The sequence below is a fragment of the Cupressus sempervirens genome, chromosome 6 (assembly GCF_028749045.1).
Source record: "Cupressus sempervirens isolate cs-2001-9-10 chromosome 6, ASM2874904v1, whole genome shotgun sequence".
Taxonomy (NCBI): Eukaryota; Viridiplantae; Streptophyta; class Pinopsida; order Cupressales; family Cupressaceae; genus Cupressus; species Cupressus sempervirens.
In genome coordinates this window covers 602992930-603002990 of record NC_143123.1, presented here as the reverse complement: position 1 = coordinate 603002990, position 10061 = coordinate 602992930, and positions in this window count along the sequence as shown.

Here is a 10061-nt window from a genome sequence, read left to right as displayed (position 1 = left end):
AATTGAATGTTATTTGTAATGTAATAATGCTTGTTTCATTTTATGTAATAGTAATGTCAACCAACATATAAGAAGTGTATATTAAAATAGTAGGTATGGTGTATTCAAATAATAATAATAAGAATGGAATTATTAAAATAAAGGTAAACTCAATGTTAATGGACATTAAATGATTAAGTGATAAACCCGTTCACATTGCATCCTTAGATCTTCACCATTACTCTGACACAAATTGAATCATACTCGCACATCATAGTACTTCACACTAATGGCTCGTATCCTTAGCATCTCAATGTAGTTTTGCATCTAGTAGCTAGCCACGGTGTGTTCCCTCATAAGAAACTTGTATTCAGAATCCTAGTAGGATAGCTTCATTCCTTTATCTTACTTCATCACACAAAGGTTTAAAAAAATAGATTTAGTCTTTTTTCTTCACCTTTAGTTCTTAAAAAAAAAAAAATAGTTGTGTTTGCCATGAAATAGTTTGGGCATGACAATGTGATAAATGTGTTTGTAAATTGGTAATGTTATATAATTTGCATGTAACGTTACAAAATACTAAATTATGAAAATATTAATAATGTTTAATTGGTTAAAAAAGTTTAATTTTATTTTGATATAAAAAGACTAATATTGTATTACTAAAGGTAATTTAAAAATTGAATTTATTAATATTTAATTTACTTTAATATCAAACATTATAAGAAGTATACAGTAAAGGGATATATTTTAAGTAGTCATTTATTAAAAATTAAAAGATATTAATCCAAAAAACTAAACTTAAACTTAAAATTAATAATTTAAATAAGATAACATGACATATGAACAGTACGAGAGAGATGGAACTTACCTAGCCTGGTTGTAGGTTTGCATGCAGGGGTTTTGTGGAAGTGTTTTAGCAATAGAATTGTTTTTTGTTTATTGCAGTGGGTTTTGTTTTTGTTTGGTGTCTGCAAGGACTTTTTCAGTTTGCTGGCAGCTGTTCTAGTTTTTGTTTATTTTCCTAGCTTCCAACTTTTCATGGTAGAGATTTCTATGGCATAAATTGTGGATCTTTCTCGCATGGACAAGGCTCATAATGGGTCCTCTTCAAGAATGCATGCACAAAAAGCAGGTACATTTTATACAAGTGCTAGCCCTAATATGAAGAAGGTTAATGGGTATCTTCCTAGAACCCAAGATCACCTAGTTTTGGTCATTTCTCCTAATTTAGTGGAAGAAGATGTCTCATATTAGATTAGACATACTCTAATCTATAAGTTTCTTGGTATTCATATTCCTTTGTCCACTCTCGAGGCTTGGCTCTGACATTCTAGGTAGATTAAAGGAGATTTGGACATTATGCTTGTAGAAAATAGCTATTTTATGGTTATTTTCTCAAATATGGCATATCGCAATAGATTTTTTGAATGTGGCCCATTTTTTTATAATTACGTTGGATTATTGATTAAACCATGGCATGTAGGTTTTAATTCAGCTGAAGAGATGCCTTCTCAAGTTCCTATTTGGGTTCATCTACCTCACCTCCCCGCGGAGTTTTTGTGAGAAGACATTTTTACATAAAATTGCTAGTCTCTTAGAAAAGCCTATGGAAGTTGCTACACAAACCCTTGATAAAAAGATGTTTTTTTTTTTTTGGATATGTGTTTAGATAGTTCTAAATAATACCTTGCTAGGTTGTTTGTGATCTTCATCATGGATTTAGTAGTTAAATTATGAATCTTTACCTTTTCGATGCCAGTTTTGTCATGAGTATGGCCATCTCCTACGAAATTGTCCTAAAGTTCATAAGGAAGCTCATTCCCCCTATTCAACACCTCCTCCTCTGAATAAAGAGGACAAAGGGAAAGCTCCCATGATGTCTGAACCTTAAGGAAATTATGAGGAAGGATTTGTACCTATTAAAACTAAGGTTAAAAGATGAGGTTAGAAGAGGCAATTCAAGGATAAATAGATAGATGGAGGCTTTAATAGGTTTGAGGTGCTAGATAATTTAGCATTGGAAGAAGGGGTCCTGCATGTGGCCACTTCTAATAGTGTCGGGGTTAGTATGGAGGTTATACTAGCTCTTGAACTAGAACCAGTTCAAGCTATTTAGGGACACCAAGTGGCTCAGGTGACTTTAAAAATTCCATAGAGGATGACATTGCTTTGGTAGATTTAGCTAGGGAAGTTTTAGTTTCATCTCAAAATAAGGGTTCATCTCAAAGATTGGGAGTGCAACAATGACCCCTTAAGAAAGGTCTTGCTGATAGCTCCTCAAAAGGGTGAAAGAAAAACCTTGAAATGATAAAAATGACTGGAAATCTATTAATGAAATATGGGCTTATTAAACCTATTGATGCCCACTTTTCTCAAACCCCTTAATGATCATTCTCTCTTGGAATGTGAGGGGTTTGAATAACACATGTCATCAAAAAGCTATTCATGATTTGATTGCAATTCATTCTCTAGATATCTTTTGTGTTCAAGAGACTAAGGTTTCTATTGAGGTTATACATCAACATGCTCCACACATTTGGTATGCTAGTCATTTTCAAAGTATTGGTTCATAAGGGAATTCTGGAGGTTTGGCTTTTTTTTAGGACCCTTGAAAGATTTCTCCCCTTTGGTGGATTTCTAGTCATTATTCAATCTCTATGGTGGCTACTTCCTTGGACTTTTGTGATACTATTCTTGTGACAAATGTTTATGCCCCTATTGACATTCATTGGAAGATTCATCTCTAGGATAATATTAGGTATGTGCATTCTTGTGCTCCTTATTTTCTTGGGATTTTAGGAGGCAATTTGAATTCTATTTTAAGTCTTGAGGAGAAAAGAGGAGGTTGGCCTAGGCTTGGTCCTACTTTTGATCTTTTTCAAGCCTAGGTGGATGTTCTTTCTGCTATTGATGTTAAGCCTTCAAATGGGGCTTTCATTTGGAACAATAGATAGAGTGGTTAGGAAGCTATCTCAGAATGTTTGGATAGGTTTCTTGTTTCATGTTATTGGGTTGGCGATGGCTTAATTATGAGTTCTAAAATTCTCAATTGGAGAGGTTTTGATCATTGGCTAATTAAGTTCTCTTCTTCTCTTGTTGCACTCCCTAAGAACCCTTCTTTTATATTCTATCTTATGTGGCTCTGAGACTCATCTCTTTATGCTTTGGTGGCTAAGTGGTGGAGAGAGGATGGCCTAGCTTATGGCACAACTATGTTTGTATTTGAGAAGAAACTTAAATATATCAAATATCATCTTAAGATATGAAATACTCCTTGTTTTGGGAACCTTTAATCTAGAAAGAGGAATTCTCTAGATCATCTTGCAATGATTACTCACCAAATTAGGGCCTCTGGGCTTATAGAGGCTCTTGGCAGGGTAGAATCCTAGGCTATGTGCCAGGATGTGGAAGAATGGGAACTTTAGGAAGAGATTTACTAGAAAAAAAAAGGCTTGTATTGATTGTTTGTAGGAATGGGTTAGAAATACTAGTTTTTTTCATAATTTTGCTCAGGCTCATCGTAATAAAGGTTATATTTCTTCTCTTGTTACTACTAAAGGACTTCAAATTTCTTCTTAGTCTGTTATGACCAAAGAAGCCCTTCAATTTTATTCTAACCTTTTTATGGAGGATTCTTGGCCTACAGGTGAGGAGGAGAACTTAATTCTTTCATGCATTCCTTCTCTTATCACCAATTCTATGAATGATTCTCTTCTTCATCCAATTTTGATATCTAAATTTGAAGAGGTTGTGTTTGGGATGAATAAAGGTAAAGCTTCGGGCCTAGATGGCTTCCCTATGGAGTTATTTTAGGAATTTTTTGCAATTATTAATATGGATCTCCTTGAGGTGGTTAAGTAATCCATTCAAAATAAGAAAATGCTTTGTGCATTCAACTATACTTTACTGTTTCTAATCCAAAAGAAATAAGGTGCTAACAATCTTGACTCCTTTAATCCCATTTCCTTGTAATGTTGTGTACAAAATTATCACCAAATTGATTGTTGATAGACTCAAGATATGCCTTCCAGTTGTGACTTCAGTGGAATGAGGTGGTTTTGTAGCTGGTAAGCAAATTCTTGATGGAATTTGTTGGAATAATCAAATGGGAAGAATACTTCAGAGGGGAGGAAAGGGGGGGAGGGGGGGTGAATCAAAAGTATCACACTTTAAACTTAAAAACTTTTAAGTAAAAATAAATTGCATGCATGTAAACATAGCAATTAAGCATAAAGTAAACACATGCATCAAAACACATAACACCAAACTTGGTAACCCAAAAACCCTAAAAAATGAGAAGTTAAAACTAGGGTGGGGATGATACCCACAAAATATCACTACAACAATAATGTTTGACCACTTCTGATGGTCTACTTTGTTAAAGGCTTGCCTTGTTAAAGGATTTACACTCTATCAATACTGACTTGTTTAAAGGATTTACAAACACTTTACATGAAGTGTCACCTTGTTAAAGGATTTTATCACCTTGTCAAAGGTTCTACAACCTAGTTGTTAAGCTAACCTATCAACATAGGATTTATCTTTCTAATAAAATTGCTAGAGTGTGTTTGATTAATAAACCTGATAGCTTACAATCCTTGATTACTGAATTTAGGTGCTTGATCTACTCTCTCTGATCTTGATCCTCTGAGATCTAATATCTATTCAATGCCCTTGATCTGTTCTAATCAAATGAATATGCAATGCTAATCCAATCACTAAGTCTTTAACACCCCTGTTGCTTGCCCTATTCTATAATTCTCTTACCTCAATTATTCATCTACTTAGCAACTTCAAATTGAGGGGTCTTTTCCTTTTTATAAAGGCTTCAAAGACTTAGGGTTTGAAATGAATCCACAAACTAATTTTTCCTGCTCAAATCCTTGGATTTATCCTATTGGTTGCATGTAATCTCCACTTTTCTTATTGGTTGCATACTGATTGTATAGGTAAGTATAGGTAAAAAAAAAGATTTGAACTTATCTCTAAAATCCTTTGAGATTCATCAAAAATTGGTTTGCATCTAAGTTTTTGAAGGCACAAACTCAAATGCTAATTCTGTGTTACTCGACACATACTAGATTACTGGTGCTTGACACATGTATGATTCTGGCTTGCTCGACATATGTAGCATTCTGGCTTTCTTAGCACATGTAGCATTCTACTTTGCTCAACATCAATTATGAATTGGCACATATAGATCAATCAACACCTAAAGTCACTTGACACCTATTGGAATTCTAGCTCGACACATGCTGTGGCTCAGCTTATATAGTGTACTTCAGCTTTTATATGAAAATTGGTTAAGCATGTTGACACTCAATTGTCAAAACCATTCTAAGACCAACAATCTCCCCCTTTGACATGTGTGTAAAAAACACTTAACTAAGCATTATACTTGATCTTATGAGTACATCATTTGCTCTTGTTCGACATATGTACAAAATTTCAGAAACCTGTTCAAAATTTTGCAAAGAATAATATACCTCAAAAATATTATAACTCCCACTGAATTGATGTACCATTTCCATTCCTGTAACCAAAATTCTTGTACTGAATTTGTCTCATGCTGAGTATCCTATTTCTACTTCTTGTATTGTATCTTCCATTCTTATTTACAACTCCCTCAAAAAATTATATCTCCCTTTTAATTATTTCTCCCCCTTTATTATATCTCCCCCTTTTTGACACTGATGTGAAAGGGTACTAAGGGTTAAGACCATATTTTTCCAAAAATGTACTATTTACCTCCATAATCATCTTGAGAGCTACATCCCAATACTCCAAAGCAATTTCCAATGATTTATGCTGGATGGTAGTTTCTGCTGCAAGATGAACAAGTCCATCTAAAGTAGAAAGATTAGGATCTTTCTCTAGAATAGTCTCTACATAGGCTTGTTCTTTAACGATTATTTCTAGATGTGGGGTAATGGAAGATTGTATCTGCATTAGTTTGGCCTTAATATTGGCCTCTTCTACTATTAATGTAGCTAATTCTTTTTGTGTGTGAAGTGTTTGAGCAAAATGCTTCTCACTTTGAGCTAGATCTTTTGGTAGCTAGATGCTAGAAATATTTTGATTTCTCTCCAAGCTTAGTATCCTTTGGCTTGTCTCTTGTGTGAAATATGAGAAATCACATAACTTTTTGTACAATGAGAATACATTCTCAAGTATAGTCTTTTTCTTTTCAATCTTCTTTGCCAATTCAACTTGTGAAAGTGTTATATCACTTGAAAGTTTCTCATTTACTTTTCCTTGGAATTTCTTCTCAAACCATTCCATGAGTTTTACATTAGTTTCTTGGTCTTCATTTGTCACCTATTCTATAATATCTAACAATTGTTCCAATATTGGCTTGGTTTCATCAGGTGTTTGCAAGCTGAAGGCATCCAAAAAGATGTCCTTAATTTCATGTAATGCTTGCTTCTATTTATACTCTTTCCTGAGTATCTCCTTATTCTTTTTCCTTTCCAATGCCTACTGCATGATGTTTATCTATTCAAGGCTCATGGTTGCATCATCAAATTTTGGTATCTCTATTTCTTAATCTAATGTAGGGCCTCCATAGTGGATTACCCTTTCAACCTTAGTAGAGCTCAAGCCTAGTATAGAAATTTGCAATGGCATTGCATCAGTTCTCAACTTTTGAAGGACTTGTGTAGGAGTGCCAGTAGTTGGTAGATTAACCAATGTCTATGTGGTGGCCTGCTCCTCTTCCTTTGGTGTGTCCTTATATTCATTTGATCTCCCTAGATCAATCAAAATTAATTGGGTTGTATCTTTAGTTTGTACTATAGGATCATATGTATCAGTCTGTCCTATTTGCTTTGTTGATGTATATTTTTCTTCTTCTACAGTAACCTTCTTTTGTATTGTGTCACCTGTTCCTGATGTGTCAACTATTGGAAATGGTAATGGAAGCATTAGAAGTTTAGCACTAGTAGTTGTAGAGATGATAGAAGATGATTCTTGTGGATTCACCTTATCTCTAGTTGAGTTAGCTACTGCATTTGCAACTCATCCACATTGATCAATATTGGATTTGTACATAACTTAGCCTATTGAGTGGATTGGTCAAGGATCTTTTTGAGATCCTCTACAGTCAATGGATTGATCTTCTAATAATATTTTTCAAGAACATCTTTCATAGTTATAGTATTTGTAGATGTGTTGATGACATGTGGAGGGCTAGGAGGTGGCAATTGTGTGTCTTACACACTTTTTTCTTCTTGTTGCTACTGTTGATCAGCTATTGCCATTTCATCTCCTTTTTGTGTCTCCTCCTCTTCTCCTTTTTCATTTTCTTTTTCCACTTTATTCTCTCCTTCTTCTTTCTCTTCTTCTTTCTTCACTTCTTCTCCTTTATCTATTTCCTTTTCCTCATTTTGTTTCTCTAAATTCTCCTTCTCACTAGCCTCTGCCTTATCTACATTATCATATTCTTCAGTCTTCTATCCCTCTTCTTCTCCATCCTTGTTAGTAGTCAAGTTATATATTGACTTGCATAATCTTGTGGATTTATTTACAACTTCTTCAATTTTTTTTTGCAAAATGTAGAAGGCTCTATATTTTGGTGCAAACTTGCCCCCATGTTTCTTATTTGCCTTAGCAATTTGACCTCTAGTTAATTCTAGCATCACTTGTACCAATGTGGATTCTCTTATTTCCTATTCCATTTTCAAACAATAATGCTACTTATGTTCAATAATTTCATACAACTCCTTGGGCATTGTATTGTCCAATTCAAGAGGAGTATTCTTGAATTCAGCCATCATGGCATATATTGATTTTTCTACCTTATTCTAATCCTCTCTACTTAATTTATTGAAATCAATAACTTTTAATTCAGAAAAATATGCATTCTTTCTAACATTATTATAGATTTTATCAATATTGGACTTGGGAACATGGCTTACCACTCTAAATTGGCTGATGTCTTCTGATTCTATTCTTTCCTCATCATTAGATTCTAGATGTGCAACATATTTCCTCAGTTTCTTATGTAGTGCACCAATCTACTCAATAGCCTTCTTCTTCTCTTTGACTTGTTCCTTTTCCTTTTAAGTTGAGACTCTTGTGGTGGCTCTTGTCACTAGTGTTGGCTTGTCTTGGGTTGGCTTTGCAACCTTCTTTGCTTTGGGTTGGGATTTAGGCCAAGCTTTGGCCTTTCTCTTCTTGGGTTCGACTTGAGCTGGTGCTTCCTTGGCTTCTTCTTCCTTGGCACCTTCTTTGTTTTCTTCATCCTCACCCTTGTGTAATCTGTAGTGGGCCTTGTCCCTGTTCATCATCTTCTTCTTCATCTTCTTCAAAAACCCCTTCAATTTCCCCACCAATTTATCCTTCCTCTTTATCATAGAGGTTGCCTTCAACTCTGTTTCCACCTTGGATTTCACAACATCATATGTTCCAAAAGGTTTGGTATTCTTATCAATTTCCTCTGCAAACAATGATGTTATTGTTGTTGATGCTTCATCAATGTCTAGCTCATATCCCAATGGTCTTAGCCATCTAACCCTTGGAACTGTTGCTTGGATATAAGTAAAATCAATATCAACTAAGAAATAGATATCATCGATTCTCTGATCCACTAAAGAAACTAGTATCCTAAGCCTTTGTTTCATGGAGTTCTTGAAATCCTAAAAGTAACTTGTCATTTGAGCTTCAAATTTGTCTCCCATTTCCTCAATGTACTCATTGATTTGAGTAATAGATGACTTGTTTGATTTCCAATTAAATTTTCCAATAGAGGGAGATTCTTCCAAAACATAGAAAATTATATACATTAGAACTAATCCAAACTTACACTAAGCACCTTTTGATCTTCTTATTGCTCCTAGATTTTCTATGATTTTCTATAATAATAATTCTGCTAGATCTTATGTGTGATCCTTCTTGACAATATTGTAGGCCATATCCACAGAAATGCAAGGAACACTATTCAATCTGCTTGATTGATAGAACTTGTGAGATATCACTCTCACTGCAAAATCTAGAAAGGGATCTATGATAGTATCAATAGTCATGCCCCTTTTGTTCCATTTAGCCCCAATGTTCTTTTCAATAGCTTCTTTGGAATCACTTCACAGGGTCTTGTACCAATCTAGGGTTGGAGAACCTATAACCCTATGCACAATTCTCTTCATTATCTTGATAGGTCCTCCTTCTAGCCATAAGAAACCATTATGTATTCTTCTTAGGATAATTCTTATCCATTCCATTTTGAAAACTGTGAGGAAAACTAGGGCACAGGTTAAGCCCTTTTTCTCAACTATTTGAAATTCTTCCTTCAACAGTCCATTATCACACAATTTATTGTATGCTTGAAAAATCTCCAGGTCTCCTATTTCTCCTACCTTAAAATTGTAACACTTCCTCACATCCTGCACCATCACGACTTTGGGCAGAATAATGGAGAGTGTGCCAATAGGGTCATTCTTATAGGTTACCTCTGGAATTGGCCTAAAATTAGGTTGTTTAACCTCATTGCTAACTAACTAGACCTCAAAATCTTCCTTTGTCCTTTGGGTTTCTAGAACTTGAGGCCATATTGCAAATCTAGGGTATCAAATGATAACAAACTTTATAACTGTGCAACTTGGCACTTGAAGAATAGCTTAGATCGATGAAAATGGTGCTTGATCTTGTCAAAATCCATGCAAAAGCTTCAATGCTAATCGTCAATCACTTCTACACTCTCCTCATTCTTGCTTTGAATTTGATTGATGAGAAATGAACAAAAATTTGACCTTATACTCTTTTACAACCTAGCATTAAATACTTAGTGCATATATAGCTATACACTCGGCTCTTGAAGATTTTAACATACTTGGCTCCAACTAGATTTCCTCTTTACTCAGCTTCCATTGAAATTTCCTAACTTGACATCAACTATCAACTCAGTCGCAACTGAAATTTACTCAACATCTAAGGATAGCTTGGTAACACTTGTAGAATTTTTAAGTTTTAACTTTGCATCTTTTCTCATGTTGTTTTCTTCTTTGTAGTGCTTGTTTGTCTTGGGACTAATGTATGATGTAGCTTTTTATATCAGTCACATACACCTATCCATGCTTAGTTGG